The sequence below is a fragment of the Zea mays genome, chromosome 5, assembly GCF_902167145.1.
Source record: "Zea mays cultivar B73 chromosome 5, Zm-B73-REFERENCE-NAM-5.0, whole genome shotgun sequence".
Lineage (NCBI taxonomy): Eukaryota > Viridiplantae > Streptophyta > Magnoliopsida > Poales > Poaceae > Zea > Zea mays.
This window is the reverse complement of record NC_050100.1, coordinates 127915435-127932640: the sequence shown is the minus strand read 5'-3', so window position 1 is coordinate 127932640 and position 17206 is coordinate 127915435. Positions and strand designations below refer to the sequence as shown.

General features: G+C 43.5%; 2 long non-coding RNA genes across 2 annotated transcripts; both read right to left on the bottom strand.

Annotated features, from left to right (window-relative positions):
- Nucleotides 1–1001: 1001 nt before the first annotated feature.
- Nucleotides 1002–2828, bottom strand: LOC103626872 (uncharacterized). Its single transcript, XR_002261997.2, has 3 exons — nt 2703–2828; nt 2100–2215; nt 1002–1327 (listed from the first exon to the last, which is right to left on the bottom strand). It is a non-coding gene; the product is annotated as an uncharacterized lncRNA (long non-coding RNA).
- A 293-nt stretch (nt 2829–3121) lies between these two features.
- On the bottom strand, nt 3122–3524 carry LOC109939528 (uncharacterized). Its single transcript, XR_002261996.1, has 2 exons — nt 3435–3524; nt 3122–3233 (listed from the first exon to the last, which is right to left on the bottom strand). It is a non-coding gene; the product is annotated as an uncharacterized lncRNA (long non-coding RNA).
- Between the last annotated feature and the right edge of the window lie 13682 nt (nt 3525–17206).

Sequence of the window (17206 nt, the reverse complement as noted above, 5' to 3'; positions counted from 1 at the left end):
TCCAAGTTTGTCTTTAGAAGTGAAAAGGTAAGAATAATCAGAGTAAAGCGGCAATAGATGAGAAAAGATTAAGAGAAGTTTAGAAAAGAATCAGAGTAGCAAAGGTAAGTAGATAATGGTTGTCCAGTTCTATCTAGGTTTCGTCCTACAGTCAACATTCCTCTGATACCACTTCTGTCACACCCGGGTTTTAGGGGTCCAAAGCCCGAGCGCGAACATAAACACCAGGTGTGCTGGGACCAAGTCTCACACATATGATGCATAGTGGCACAGGATCGAATGTCACATCTTTATATATAACAGGAGTTCTATACAAAATAAATAAACAATTACATTATAAGGAGACAACGGTCCAGCAACCCAAAGTTGACTGGGAGACGATGGCCTAGACCACTCACGAACTCATCACAGCATCCTCCACGCGCCTCATCCTGTGGTACCTGCTCTTGACCTGTGGGGGGGGGGGTGTGAGACAGCAAGAGTGAGCTCACATACGTTCATCCACTACAGGAAACTGGTTAAAGAACGTGGGTGACAAACCGTCGAACTTAATGTAATAAGCCGTCGAACTTACTGTAAGAACGTGGGTGTACCGACGAATATAGCCGACGGCGATTTTTGGACGAACTTAGAGAAGTAAGTTCGACGGCCCCGTCGAACTTAACGTTAAGAACGTGGGTACCGTCGAACTTAACATTAAGAACGTGGGTACCGTCGAACTTAACATTAAGAACGTGCGTTTTTAAGTTCGACGGGGGCCGTCGAATTTTTTCCCATAAGTTCGATGGCACCCACGTTCTTACGGTTAAGTTCGACGGGGCCACGTGGCCGTCGACCTTATGTGTCCTGCGTGGGTCTGCGAGGACTGCACAATAAGTTCGACGGTACCCACGTTCTTAACGTTAAGAACGTGGGTACCCACGTTCTTAACCCTTTTCCAAAAAAAATAAAAATACAGAAATGAAAAATTAGATAAACATAATATCACATGCAACACAAAATATCACATACAATAAAGATTTCAAACACATGGATATATGTTCATATCACAAATTCACACAAGTCCAAATACAAAAGTTCACAAGAATTGGAGATTGTACCAGTAGTAATACAACACACATGAATTGAAGATGCATGCGTCCATCAATCCCTCAAGACTCTGTTCCTAACTAGACAGTATCCATCTATCACTAAGAGAAACATGTCAAGAATGGACACCCTAGCTCTAGGTGATGTCTGACTTCCAAAGACGACGTCCTTCATTCACTCCAGAGCTCAGTGGTCTCATGTTCGCTCAAAGTCGTTGTTGTAGCATGAATAAAGTTACCTATTTTTCCATGAAAAGAGAGGTCGTTCAATGGCCATGAAAGCTCCTTCAGTAGTGATCAGAGTTTCCTCAATATCTCTGAGAGGTTCTTCAATGTCTTTGAGAGCACCTTCTATGTCTGTAAAGAAAGCACAGGTAATCATAACTAACAAAATCATCATAGAAAAAAGTGCATGAGATGGGACATGGGTGTTTTTGGGTCATTGCTTGAGAGGTGGGCTTCCACAGAAAAAAGTGCATGGGATGGTAACGAATCAGTTGCCCTGAGCCTGAGCAAGATAATATAAGGTTGAGTGTTCCAATTAATTCTGGGCAAACTAGATCATTCAGAAAAAGAAGAAAGCTGGTTTATCACAGTTTCATTGTGGCACCAAGCTCTATAAATTCAGACAGTGTGCTTCATGAATTCCATCACTGAAACTTATTAGAAAACTTTAGTATTATTCTTGGCAGCAACAGGTGAGTATAAACATATATGTTAACTACAGTTAATAAATACTGTTAGGCAAGTGTAGGATACTGCAACACACGGAAACTCCATGTTTTTGTTGGCTAGTATCTTTGTACTTCGCCCAACACTTGCTACCTGAAAATGCTCAGGTATCAAGGACAAGGGTAGAAAGGTTCATGTATGAAATCAAGGAGCCAGAACAGAAGATCACAAGAACTTGCAAGAAGCAAAATAGCACATGAAGGAGCATGTGACCAAATAAAATCATACGAAGAACAATGGAGTTTAGAAAATGGTAGCAAAACTTACAGAGTGACTTACACGACTGAAATGAGAAGCAATTGATTAGGGATCTTCTAATTGTACTCCAGCATTAAACACCTGGATAAATTAATACCTCAAGCAAACATAATGTGGCAGATTCTTAGCAATATGTCCTGCAAACAAGCATTATTCATATAATTGAGCTGAAGTAAATGGTACTGTTTAGGAAGGCTGATCCCAAATCTAGCATCAATGTCTGTCAACCAAAAACACTAACCACTCTACAAAACTTTGATGATGGGCAACTACAGTAGCTAGATGACCTGAAAAAATACAAGAAACAAAAATCAAGGCCAGGAATCAAAATAGAGAGGGGGCAATGAAATATAACATAACAAAAGAAGTACATTTCTATACCCAATACAATCTCTACTACTACTTAAGTTAGGAGGGTAAGTTTATTCCTTGTACAGACAATTGCACGAGGTGGAGCAGTGGTCATCTGTGCCTGTTGGTACTTTAGAATGGTCTAGTCAAAAACATAATCAAACTAAAAACCTGCCCAATGGATAACATAATTCAGAGTTAGCATTTTTGCTACACTGAGAAATGCAGACATGGTTTAGTCATTAAATGAAATATTGGGTGTATTAAACCAACCTTCCCGAATAAAAAGGTCTCTGAACAATCTCTTCAGGTACTGATAGTCTGGTGCATCTTCGAAACGTAGTGAGCGACAGTAATGGAAGTAAGAAGCAAATTTGGTAGGATATCCATGGCAGAGAGCCTACAGTTGGGGAAACACAATAAGAACAGATACACCAAAGAAGGAAGGCAACACAGTCAGGATCTATAAAGACTTTTTACCTGTCTTATACCACATTAACTAAAAATGTTAAACCATATTATAAACTATCATGCAGATATCTTACATATTAACTTCACAAGTAGTATTCTGAGAACTCTTGCTCTCTGAGTTTGTCTTTGAATGACATATACAGAGGTATATATATTGAAAAGACAGCCTAGACTCATAGGGCATTGGAAATGATAACCAGAAAAGAATGACTTAGTGAATACCTCATCATGCCAACCGACAACAACGAAGACATCAAGTGAGTAGCCATCATTTGTTGAAAATGCATGTGCTTCTTGAATGTTTAGACCAAGCTCACCAAGCAGAGATGTCAGCTGTTAGTATCAGAAAATTTCATATCACTAAACAAGTAGATAAGAATACTAACCATACTAAATATCAAACATATTAACTCAAAGTAGAGGTAGCAAGATATCAGTGAGAATGTATAATGTGTACAGAAGGACAAATATATGTACAAGATTTTTCAAGACATAAACCATACATATGAGAAATCCAATTGTACACAGGTTTACCTCACTGAGAAGTTTTGGCTTGTCAATGGTTGAAAAGGTGATTTCATGCATGGGCCTGAAATGACAGACAAGAAAACTATTGTATCTGTAGATAAACAAGTACTTAACAAAGGAAAAGAATTCAATTAGAGATTTCCTTATACCATGTATAGCATTAACTCACTAGTTAAAAATAATATGAAACTATGGCTGAACTACGATAAAATAAAAGGAAAAAGTAATTGACAGGAAACACTTGCTGTAAATAGATCACTCATTGTGTATAGCACAGTGGTGGGGAATGCAGAAGTGCAACCTAAGGTCAGGAGTTTGACTCCCCATTCTCACCAGAAAAGGGCTAGTCACTGAAAATTTTCAGTGAAATATGTGTCCATTAATGGTTGCAGCACAATACGTGGCTGCAGGTGCTGCGTTGTTAGTGGCACATCCCGCACAGTCAGGTTTCAGGTTTCGTGTACTCCGCTAGTTACACTGGCTAGGGAGGAAATTTGTGCCTAGCTGGCAGGGGTTTAAATCCTGGTTTAATTTAGTTGAAAAAAAATGGTGGGATGTCTAAGGTTCTCTACTCTCTAAGATAAGATATTATAATATAAAGGTACCTAGAGACTAGAGTTTAAAAGCAAAGAGTACCTGTATCGTGACACTGCTTTTTTATGTACTACTTTGCTTTTTTATGTTTTTGAATGTCTTAAGGTAATAAAATTCTGATGATTTAGAGTGCATTACTTCTACCTAATGTTTCAAACTTCAAGACCATGAACATCAAGCCAACATCAAAATAAATGGGGGCACCAAGGATTTCAGTTTCATTCATTAGCATTGGCCCATGCTGCCACTGTAAACCATAAATACAGCAAATAGAATGCCCCCCTAATCTGGCTGTGACACCAGATACGTAACATGAGATTATCAAACAATTCAAATAAATCAATAAAAATGATGATACTTAAGGAAACGAATAGGTCATCTTTTGCAGTTGAAAAATGGTGCCGGCCCACACACACACAGTCTAACACTTTCAAGTTGAAAAATGAAGAACTAAAGGGCCCAAATAGCCTCACCTTTTATGGAGGATTCTTCTGTGAAGCCTTCATTTACTTTGCCCTTTAGTTCTCCAACCGCTTAATTTGAATATCAGTTGCTTCGAACATTAACTCAGCTACACAAAAATGCAACAGTTAAAGCACATTTGTAGTGAATGTTCCCTCTCACTCTACATACTTCCATAATGCAGTGACTAATTTGATTAAGAAAAAAAGTAGAAGACACTCAGCAGTCAGCATGACACGAAGATTCCATGGGACAGTCCAAAGCGCAGGAGCCATATCTTTCCATCCTTCAAGAAAAGAAGCGCCAACCAACTAAAGCTATTCATAAACCATGTCACAATAAAAGGCTTTCAAAAGATAATGCTAACATGTTAAGTCCTTTTAGGACATCCAGGCTCAGAATTATGCGGAGGACCACAATAGGTTATGTCAGGAACCAACTCTGAATCAACTTTGTCTTAAATAAAAAAAGGATGACCAGACAACAACATCCAGCCTAAATTTCCTCTATGAATGATGATGGTGCTCTACTATGAACCTTTGACAGAAATGTTGTTAGTTCATATAATCTAATCCGGTAGCAGGGTGAGGTGTCCTCAGCCTGACAGATGATTGACTTTTATATTATCAGGTACTAAAGGTTTGAAGTTCAAATATTACAGGAACAGGAATCCATGAGTGGAGAAAACTTAAACTTGAAGAAAAAACTGTTAACCAAGAAAAGTACAAGGTGGGTCGATTTACATGGGAAATTAAGCGTGCTGTTTCTGAGAATTCAGCAAAGGGACAAAGTTTTTTGCATTTCGTGAGGCTCCCCATATTCCCACAGCACCATTAGCCCCGCCCACTCTAGCCACCAACCGAAGGCAAAAAAGAAATTAATGCCAGGAAAAGGCCAGCAAACGAGGCTCACACCCAACTAACTCTGTCTCAAATCTCTGACCTCAGAACATGCACTAATACCTCACCATCAATAAATACCCTCCTCCACCACTGCCCCTCACAACCATAGTAACCTCCCTACAAATAGCCTCCAGTTCAAGGAATCAAGGCACATAGAAAGCAGTAGCAGCAAGCAAGCAATGGAGATAGAATCGGTCAAGTGCGAGTGTTGTGGTCTGAAGGAGAACTGCACCCCTCACTACATTGCCAGCGTGAGATCAGGCTTCCATGGCCAATGGTTGTGTGGGCTGTGTTGTGAGGCGGTCAGAGATGAAGCATGCAGGAGGAAGGCTCACCCAGTGGCTGGGAACGTCTTCACTTGTGGTGGCGTCCTTCCTCGGTGGCGCGTAGGGCGTGGTGGCGGCCTCCAGCAGCGCGCGAGCGTGCTCCTCCCTCGGTGGCGGCGCGGCCCGCTCGCGGTGGCACGGCGGCGGCGCGGGTGGCGCGCAGGGTGTGGTGGCGGCCTCCAGTAGCGCGCAAGCGTGCTCCTCCCTCGGCGGCGGCGCGGTCCGCTCGTGGTAGCGCGGCGGCGGCGTGGCCTGCCGGCAGCGGCTTGGCTTGGCACTGGTGAGAGAGAGAGGAGCGCGTGGGTGGGAATGAGACAGGTGAGAGAGAGAACCGCGTGTGGGATTTGATTTAGGTTTTCAGGATTAAGTTCGACGGTGTTCACGTGCCCGACGAACTTAACTTAAGAACGTGGGTACCCACGTTTCTAACTCGTTAAGTTCGACGGTTTTATCCAGGGCCCACGAACTTAACTTAAGAACGTCGGTACCCACGTTCTTAACATAACCCATGAACTTAACTCAAGTAAGAACGTCGGTACCCACGTTCTTACTTTTACCCACGAACATTTATCAGTTTCTTGTAGTGATCGCTCAACAAGTTGTGGGGAATAATGTGAATGAACTCGCCAAAGGTGGGAGTTCATGTGAAGTGTAAGGCTTACCAAAAGAGGATGGTTAGAGCTGTGCATTGCTTTTAAAGTTGGTCAAAATTTTATTAGCAATTACTAAGTATAAGTAAATACCAACCCAATTAAATAGTAGAACAGAAGTAACAACATCACCTGCGATGCAATGCATATGACAAATTGAATTTAAGTTCCATAAGTTAATCATGTGAGGGTCCGAGCCGCTCATGACCGTGAGCACGGCTAGTATACTAGTTTTACACTCTGCAGAGGTTGCGCATCTTTACCCACAAGTCATGTTACCCATCTGCCAAGGGATCGCGACTTCCCATACACCTCTACCGAGGAGGCGAGGCAGGGTAACACTACGAGGCCTTTACAAAGTTCCACTAGCTTCAGAAAACCCGCTACAGTTTATAGGAAGCTCCAATGCAGGAATCCCTAGCAGGACCGCCATCGCAGCAAAATCCTCCCGAGGGCCTCCCTACACTGACCACTCCCCTACTGCCCTTGCCCCTTTCGGGTAAGGTAGTCCTCCACTAGCTTTCCTAATTAATCAGCCAAGGGCGTCCCATTATACCCTTGTGGTAGCACTGTTTTCCCGGGTGGTCGCTCCATGTTCCAATTAACATAATGATCTTATCATGAACAGTGATAATAAACAGATAATAAAAGTGTGATCATGAATAATGTATCTTCATACCCAATCCACATAAAGCACTAGCAAGTACTACCCAAAAAGTTCAGTGGTAAACAAGGTATAAAGATAGACAAACTAGGGTAACCTATTGGGTCCCATCAAAATTAACCTATGCAGATCATTATGATTAATCAGAACATGAGTAGGTAAAAAGAAGTGATCAAGGGCACAACTTGCCTGGGACTTGAGATTCCAGGTACCAGGATGATCTTCAGATGACTCGTGACCTCACGCTAGTCGTAGCAATACAAACAAACATGGTATAGGCAAGATTAACATCACACCAATCATAAGAATAAATTGTGTAATAATAATCTACGCGTCGCTACGAGATCGTAGAAACAAGAACCCCTAAATTCGGAGCTACGGATATTGAGTTATGAATTTCTAAAATCATTTAGCACCTAGAATAGATTAATTCAATTGAGCAAATTTTAATTCAAGTTTCATGGTTAAGCAAAGGTACGAGGTGATAAACAACATTAATACAAAATTATTGCAACCGGAATGACTCAATTTGGAGTTAAAATGAATTAACTATGAATTATACAAGTTTATGGAATTATTTTCATACTAAAAACCTATTTCTTTATTAATTCCTGAATATCCTATGTGTTCTGGACTGGGCATCAAATAATACAAAACTCAGGGTTCAATCTGTAACAATTCCCTAGACTCAGGCTAAACCAGAGAAGGACTGCGGGTTGATACTGAGGAAATAGAGGGGCTCTTTTGTAAAGCATACGGCCGTAGGGGGAGGTACGAGGCTGTTTGGGACGCTCGATCTGAATTCTACGGTGGAGATTAGATCTACATTAATCTGAATGGGTACGCGATTCTAACCATCAGATCCGAGATCTACGACATTGGATAAGTCCGAGCAAAACGTTACCTCGGCCATACGATCTGAGCCACGTATTTCCTGATCCACGGTCAATGAGTCATCTTCATCCTTCCCCATCCGCTTGACCCAGGACGGCGCCACACCATGGACTTCGGTGAGGCGAGTCCCTGGCCTCCGTGCTCCCCACGCCGTTGCGCATCTTCACCGAGTCATGCCCATCGAGGTCCCAAGAGCACCGAACGCCCTAATGCAGTTGGCGGCCACGAGGTCGATCCACGGTGAACCGCGGGTCTGCGACAGAGGCGCGAATCCGGCGACGAGTACCGTACACCCCAGTCAAGCTCCGTTCGCAGCGCTCCAACAGAATTCTCCCGAGACCCACACCGCACACACAAGGTGGTTCTAAGGGCGGTATCAACGGCGGACAGTCGGATTTGGCAATTGGTAGCCTCACGAGTCACGGCGGCGCGTTGCCGTGCGTGATGGGAGAAGATGATGGCTCGACTAGGGGACCCGAGAGGCGAGGCAAGAGGTCGCGGCGGGTTTTATGCCCCCCCGCATGCGGAATCCACTTTCCCCCAAGCACACGGCGAAAGGATGAGGATCCGGGCAAGGTTCTCGCCATTTCTGTTGAAGTCAACCCCGGAGAAGACGGCGCGCATGTCGCAACAGACGGGGTCGAAGACCACCCTGACCGTGGGCCCCGGTATAATCGGCTTCGGATACGCGGGACTGGAGCTCAGCCATGGACTCGGTACACCCTCATGCCCCGAGCGGACCGTGCGGAGGGAAGAAGATAACGCGTCTGACGTGCAGGGCTACGATGTCAGTGACTGAGCACCAGGCGAGCGCGCGGGTGCTGCGAGCGGGACCCGCAGGTCAGCGCGCGCGTGAGCGTGAGAAGGACCATGCGTGGGCCGCGCGGGTGGGTTTGACTGCTGGGCCGAATTGAAGTCTCGAGGCCCATGAAGCTTTTGTCTTTTTTTTCCTTCTCTTTTCTTTTTATTTTCTAAGTTTAGTTTGAGTTTGAATTTAAATGTGAATTTGTGCAATTTAATCTCAAATCACATTGCGAAATGAAAAGCACCAATTTGAGGAATATAATGATATATATTATTTATATCACCTCCTTCTTATTTTTAAAACCCTACTTTCATTTTAGGGTTTAATCCAACTTTTAGAATTATTATTTTATTATCATTATCCTTATTATTTTATTTAATGCACAAACAAAACTCCAATATGATGCACTTTCCTTTATTTTAGTGTCATTGGTTAAATTTACTCACTCTTAATAATTATTTTTTATGTGTGCTCTTTTCATGATGCAAATAAGGCACATAAAATGAGGATAACTCTCTATTATTCTTTGTATACAATTTTGAGTATTACAGCAACAACAAGCAATAGCAGCACTGTTGCAGTGCACTGGCGCACTACAGCCTGTGCAGTGTGCACTGGCGGCGTGGCGCTGGCACACTGCCACATTGCCATGTGATGTTGTCCAACAGTCCAATACATGTGTTGCTGTCCAATAGTCCAAGTTGCTTTCCAAAGACAATCCTTGCTGTCCAAAGAGAAAATCATGTGTTACTTGTAAATTAAGAGACCTTTGCTATTTTGTTGAATTGAATAATTTGAATACTTTGAAGTTTGGTTCAAGTGTAAACGCTATGTACTCATATATTGCTTGCTTATGTAACATTAATCAGATTTATTATGTCTTGTTTTTTGTTCTACCTTGTCATTTGTCAACCATGTGTTTTATTTGTGTGGAGTGTAATTATACCTGTGGGTATCCGATACCCGATGGGTACGGGCACGGGTACAAAATCCTACCCGCGGGTATAGTCGTGGGCGGGTATGAGTAATACCCGCAGGTATTGTCGCGGGCGGATATTTACCATACCTGATCCGAACCCGACCCATTGCCATCCCTATTTGCACTGTTGGCGGTGGGGCTGTCCATGACGCCGGATCACGACGACGTAACTGTTGACACCTTTTTGGGGTGCCAATCACTCAACACGAACTAGCGGCAGTTCTCTCTACACAGGGGCGGACGGTCCGTGGCTAGGGGTCGGACGATCCGCGTCCTGGCACGAGGCTAGGGTTTCCTGCCTGACGGCTGGACGGTCCGTGCCCTAGGGTCGGACGGTCCGCGCGTGCGCAGGGGGCGGCGAAGGTTGGCGGCGGTGCCTGGATCTCGCTCCTGGGAGGGACCCCATCGGGGAGGAGAGATCCTAGGTGTTGTCTAGACTCGGGCAGACCGACCTAGACTCCTCTAATCGACATAGAGTCTAAGAGAAGCGGAGAATTTGGGGATTGAGAGGCTAAACTAGAACTAGACTAGAACTACTCCTAATTGTACAGAAAATAAATGCGAAATAGAAGTATTATTGATTCGATTGATGATTACAAATCGGCCGTATACCTCTCTATTTATAGAGGAGGGGGGCTAGACCCTTTACAAACTAATTTCCGAGCTAATTCCGTGAATCTAGCTAACAACCGTAGCATAAAACTTGGAACCCTAATCTGCTCTGCGCACGCGTGGACCGTCCGGCCCACAAGCATGGACCGTCTGGCCTCAGGGCCAGACCATTCGCCGCTCAATTTGGTGCCCAACATATGCCCCCCTGCCTTTTTCTGGAGCTGAGCAAACAAAAAGCAACTAACTCGATGTGATTACATCAGTTCTCTTAGGCATCTTGCCACATACTAGGGTGGTACTGTTTGAGGAAACGCCCATTCAAAGCCTTGGGTAAATCCTTGCCTTGTAATGTTTGTAGTAAATAGGCATTACCAGACATTACCTATTTTACTTTATAAGGACCCTCCCAGCTTGGCGACTATTTCCCAAACTTCCAGCCTTTATTCCTTAGAGGCAGGATAGTCTTCCACACCAGGTCCCCTACTTGAAATGACTTTGCTTTGACCTTCTTGTTGTAGGCCCTGGCTACCATGATCTTGTCCTTTTCTATTTCTCCCAAAGCTATCACCCTCTTGTCGGTCACCTCATCAATATTATCCATCATTGAATTATAATAATCAATGACGGTTAGATCATTTTGTCTGGCGAACCTAACAGCATTCAAACTTATTTCCACAGGCAACACTGCTTCCTGCCCATAGACAAACTCAAAAGGAGATACTTTAGTAGCACTATGTTTAGATATTCTGTGAGCCCATAAAGCTTCGGAAAAAATCTTATGCCAATGCTTAGGATTATCGGATATCTTCTTTTTTATCAAGTTAATCAATGTCCTATTACTAGACTCGGCATGTCCATTGGCCTGAGCATAATATGGAGTTGAATTAAGCAACTTAATTCTATATAATTCAGTAAATTTACGTACCTCTTTTGACATAAAAGAAGTTCCTTGATCTGTAGTTAAAGTCTAGGGAATGCCAAATCTATGAATAATATGCTCAGTTATGAACTCAATTACCTCCTTATGTGTCATGTTCTTTAGAGCAACGGCTTCAGACCATTTGGTAAAGTAATCAGTGGCAACTAACACAAACCGATGCCCCTTTGATGATGAAGGATGAATTTCTCCTATAAAGTCTAATCCCCATCCTCTGAAAGGCCGAGGCTTGATGATAGGATGTAATTCGGCTGCAGGGACCAACTGTAGGTCGCCGAATTTTTTACACACTTGGCATCCTTTGTAATACTTCAAACAATCAGCTATCATGTTAGGCCAATAAAAACCAGACCTTCGCAACAACCACTTCATCTTTGGAGCCGATTGATGGGTACCACAAATTCCTTCATGTAGTTCGGCCATGGCTAATATAGCATCATCTGGGCCCAAGCATTTAAGCACGACGTCGTTGACTGTTCGGCAGTAAAGTTCATCACTCATCAAAACATACTTGAAAGCTGTACGCCGAATGTTCTTATCTGTCCTGATATTGGGATTTCGTAAATAATTAGTTATGGGCGTCCTCCAATCACTTGCATCGGCTTTATTATTAGCAGAATCAATTAGGAGAACTTTCCTGGTAACTCCGGACAGTCCGGGGTCTCTACTCGGACGGTCCACGACCTGGGGAATTGGCCCTACACCGGTTATCAGATTTTCAGTGTTGTGAAATCTCCCTCGCTTTATCCGATAACCTAATGCATCTTGTGCCAAATTGTTAGCTTTATGATTCTCAACTCTAGAGATATGCCGAATACTGAATTCGTCAAAAGACTGAATTATGCCCCAACATTTTTCAAGGTAACTATTTAGAGTACCATCAAAACATTGATATTCTTCTAACACCTGTTGGACGACCAGCTGAGAATCACCAAATGCCTTCACATGTTTTACTCCCATACAATTTAAAAGTTCTGAGCCGAACAAAAGGGCCTCATATTCGGCTTGATTGTTAGTGCAATAAGTTTTCAATCGGCTAGAGAAGTCGAAGGAGACATCACTTGGTGAAACAAGTACTATGCCAATTCCTTGCCCTTCATTGCAAACTGATCCATCAAAATATAAAGTCCAAGGAGTAATAGTGAGGTATGACATGTCTAGTTTATGAGTATCTTTAATTCGATGTTCTACAATAAAATCCACTACAACCTGGCCTCTCATAGATTTCAATGGTTCATAGGCCAAGTCATATTCTACCACTTACCAATTCTACCACTCATAATTGGGTTATGCAACATGTACTTGATCACATCGGCTTGACCAGAAACAGTGCAATGACTAGACAGTAAATAACATCTACACTTGGTGCATGCATAAAACAAGCATAAGCATAACTTCTCAATAAAAGTGTACCTCGTTTCAGCATCCACCAACCTCCGACTTAGATATGTCACCACATGCTCCTTTCCTTTAGTTTCTTGTGTCAGAACAACCCCAATGATCTTATCTTCAGCTGCAATGTATAATCGGAATGGTACTCTGGCTTGTGGTGCTTTTAATATGGGAGTCGAAGACAGGTATTTTTTAATGAGATCAAATTCTTCCTGCTGCTCTGCCCCCCAGCGAATTTGACATCATTATTAAGCCGAAGGATAGGGGTGAAGGCATCAATCTTCCAGGCTAGGTTAGAAATAAACCTTCGTAAATAATTCACCTTGCCGAGAAACTTCTGCACTTCGACCTTACAGGTCGGAGGTCCCACATTCCGAATAGACTTGATTCGGTCAGGGTCTATCTCTATACCATGTTCATGGATGACAAATCCTTAAAACTTACCAGCCGACACTCCAAAAGCACATTTACGTGGGTTCATTTTCAAACCATACCGACACATCTTATTAAAGGCTTTGCGCAAATCAACTAAATGAGAACCAAACTCAGCTGATTTTACTACAATATCATCAATGTGGACTTCCAGAGTGTTTCCCAACAGTTCGTGAAAGATCAAATTCATAGCCCTCTAATAAGTAGCACCGCCATTTTTTAGACCAAATGTCATGACAACCCACTCAAATAAACCAATGAAGCCTGGACATAAGGCTATTTTAGACGCATCCTCTTCGGCCATGAAAATCTGATTATATCCGGCATTACCATCAAGAAAGCTAATAATTCTATTTCCTGATGCATTATTGATTAATGTGTCGGCTATGGGCATGGGATACTCATCTTTAGGAGTTGCTCTATTTAAATTGCGAAAATCAATGCATACTCTAAGCTTACCTGACTCCTTCTCCACCGACACAATATTGGAGACCCACTCTGCGTATCTGCAAGGTCTAATAAAATTAGCTTCTAGCAGCCGGTGGATTTCGTCCTTGATTCATGGGAGAAGACCGGGATGAAATGTTCTAGCTCTCTGCTTGAAAGGTCTGAAACCGGACTTAATGGGCAGCCGATGCTCTACGATCTCTCGGCTTAATCTCGGCATCTCAGTGTAATTCCAAGCAAAGCAATCCGAATATTCCTTCAATAGAACGATCATTTCATTTCTAGGATCGGCCTCCAGGGTCTTGTTTACAAAAGTCAGCCTTGGAGTTTTACCATCTCCTATGTCGATCTCCTCCAAAGGATCGGCCGATGTAAACCCATGTCCTAGTTTATCGAGATCTCTGAATTCCTCTATCATGTCCACCACAGAGGAATCAGATGATCTTTGTGTGATGGCGGACTCTCCGGTCTCGGGGGCCGGATCATCCGTAATACTGTCTTTACGCTGTGGTAGATGTTTGGTCTTAAAGTTAGAACTATTTTGTGAAAGACCAGACCATCTAGCCTTAGAAGCCGAACTGTCTGTGACCAAGGACTCATGAACTTTGTGTGTACTCATAATTTAAAGTTTATTTAGGATTTAGCCGGTTCTCCATTGGCTCTAGCATTACAGGAATGAAACCCTTCTTATCTATACTTATGAACTGGTAATCAGAAAAATCTACTCATGTGAGACATGTAGCAGTCTCATAAGTTCAGAGTATAGGGGCATCGGCCACAGCGATACAGGCCGATACATCAGCATGTACTTGTTCTATATCATCGCCTACCCATTGTATTAACATTTGATGTAATGTAGAAGGTATACATTGGTTGGCATGAATCCAATATCTGCCTAGGATTAGACTGTAATTTCCTTCTACATCAGCGACGAAGAATGCAGCGACAAGGGTCTTAGTCCCGATGGTTAACTCAACGAACGTGACTCCCCTGGTTCTGATCGAACTATCAGTTCCAACACCGCTGAGGGTCATGTTGGTCTCGACAAGTTCGTCATCTTGTTTACCTAGTTTTCTGTACAATGAATAAGGCATTAGATTTACAGCCGCCCCTCCATCTACCAACATTTTAGCAATCGGTATCCCATCAATGTGACCGCGCACGAAGAGCGGCTTTAAATGATTTACCGATTCCTTTGGTTTAGTAAAGGCGGCTTCTTTAGGACCAAAATCAAACTGGGCAACAACAGGTTCATCGTCGCCGACAATAGTACAATCGGTGGAAAATGTAATAACATTTACATCCATACCTGGACGTTCTGGAGAAGCTTTGTAGTCGACCAGGTCTTCGCCCAGTAGGTCGTCCTCCTCCATTGATGTCGGTACATCGTTAGAGGCGTCGTGGTGTGGTGCGGACGGTCCGGACTCAGGAGTTGGACAGTCCGCGCCTTGTGTAGATGGTCCATCCTTTTTAGCCGGGTTGTCTGCCATACCTGCAGGGTGCTACACAAGTGTTGTTTTATTTTCTATTTTTGTGGCCGATGGCTTTTCCTCAACGGCCTTTGGTCTCCATTTCTTTTGTGGTGGCGGGTAATGTGGATGTGTGTCATTGAATATCTTTTCCGCCTCCTTTTCCTGGTTCTCTTTTGCTCTTAGGCGCTGTAATTTTTGCTTTTAGGACCGTGTCAATCCCGCTGGGCGCCATCGAGGCATGGAGTATTTTGGATCAGCTATTTTGAAGGCAGCCGTATCTTCTGTTTTGTTCGTGTTGGCCGATTCACAAAAAATCATCGGCTCTTCACTTTCTTTCTGTATGATGACATCTGTTGTACCTATTTTGATGATGTCATTTTTTGTCGTTCTTTCAGTTGCTGCAGGCATATGCCCCCCTGCCGGATTGGTCGGCCTTTGAGGCCGAGTAGTCCGGCAATCTTGTTGGGCCTGTGTCTAGTGACCAGGTTGAACGACGCTCAATCGATCTTCTACTGGTGGTGTTAACCTGTCGAATACAGATGTTTGGGGTGCGCCCCCAAGCGGGGTACTGTGGCATCCTAAGTGGATATGGTGGCATGCCCAACATTTGATTTGGGACATATGGTGGTGGTATGTATGCATATGGAATGGCATAGGTGGATATGGGGGTGGAGGTGTCCATGCAGGTATGTTAGGTCTTAGTTGGACAATATGACCCTCCATTTTTTCCGATTGGTGAGGTGGTCCAATCGGTCTTACCTGATATTGCTCACGAATGGGCGAGCGAGGTCGCTTTGCTGGTCGGTCACTGGGACCGGCCTTCTTTTTCACATATTTGGACAATAATTGATCGAAAGTCGGGTCGGATTTGACTGGCTGACCAACTGCTTTAAATGTATTTGTTTTCCACGTACCTATCTCTCGTCGCCGTGGTTTGAAGTTACGCGGTCGTTGCAGGTCTTGAGTATGACCGGACCGTTCGCTGGAATTCTCCAGACTGTACGGCGTGGTCCCATACCATCTGTGTCTGTGCGTCAGACCGTCCGAGATGCGCAACACGGGCTCCTGCTCTTGCCCCTTGGTCTGCGCTTGCCCCCCAACGCCGAAGGTCGTGATGGTCACCTTAAGAGTCTCCCCTCCATCGAGAGTCTTCTCGGCCACCACTTTCCTGCAAGAAATTTTATGATTCCTATCGGCCTCTCTTGCATTGCCGATGATTATCTCTTTGTCTTTGCCTTTATCGGCTGTATTTGGCCGAACCAAGATCCTCTTGCCCTCAAAATCAATCATGTTCATCGGAAAGGGCTCCGTGTCCACCTGCATTTCCTGAAATTTCAATCGTCCTTCATTAATGGCCGATTGAATCTGTCGACGGAATACATTACAATCATTAGTGGCATGAGAAAATGAATTATGCCACTTGCAGTATGCACGATGTTTCAGCACGTCGGCGGATGGAACATTGTGATTTATTTTAATGTTGCCATTTTTGAGTAATTCATCAAATATTTTATCACATTTCCCAACATTAAATGTAAACTTAAACTCCTCTTGCCGTTTCTTTTGAACCGGCTGCAAGGAGGAACAAGCCGAAGATTTGGCCTGCTTTGGCCATACCATTTCAGCAGCATATACTTCTATTGATTCGTCGTCCGAGCTGCTTTGGTCGCACTCTACTATATGGACATTGTGACGAATGGTTTTGGCAGTCTCTTTGCTTCGGCTTTCACAGGCCAAAGCTCTTTGGTGTAATTGTGCTAGCGTGAAAAATTGGATGCCTTCTAATCTTTCTTTTAAATAATATCGTAGTCCATTAAAGGCTAATCCTGCTAGCTGTTTTTCTACTAAGTGTATTTGGAAGCATCAGTTTCTTGTATCCCGGAACCTCTGGATGTATTCATTAACCGATTCGTCCTTCCCCAGTTGCAGGGCCACTAGGTCTACCAAATCTAACTCATAGTCACCAGAGAAAAAGTGGTCATCAAATTTTTGTTCTAACTCCCCCATGACGAAATAGAATTAGGAGGTAAAGTGGCGTACCATGCGAACGAGGTTCCTGTTAAAGACAATGAAAATAAACGCACGCGAAATGCTTCTATGTCGGCCAATTCTCCTAATTGTGCTAAGAACTAGCCTATGTGTTCACGCGTGTTTTTTCCTTGGTCACCCAAAAATTTTGCGAATTCGGGTATCCTAGTTCCCTGGGGGTA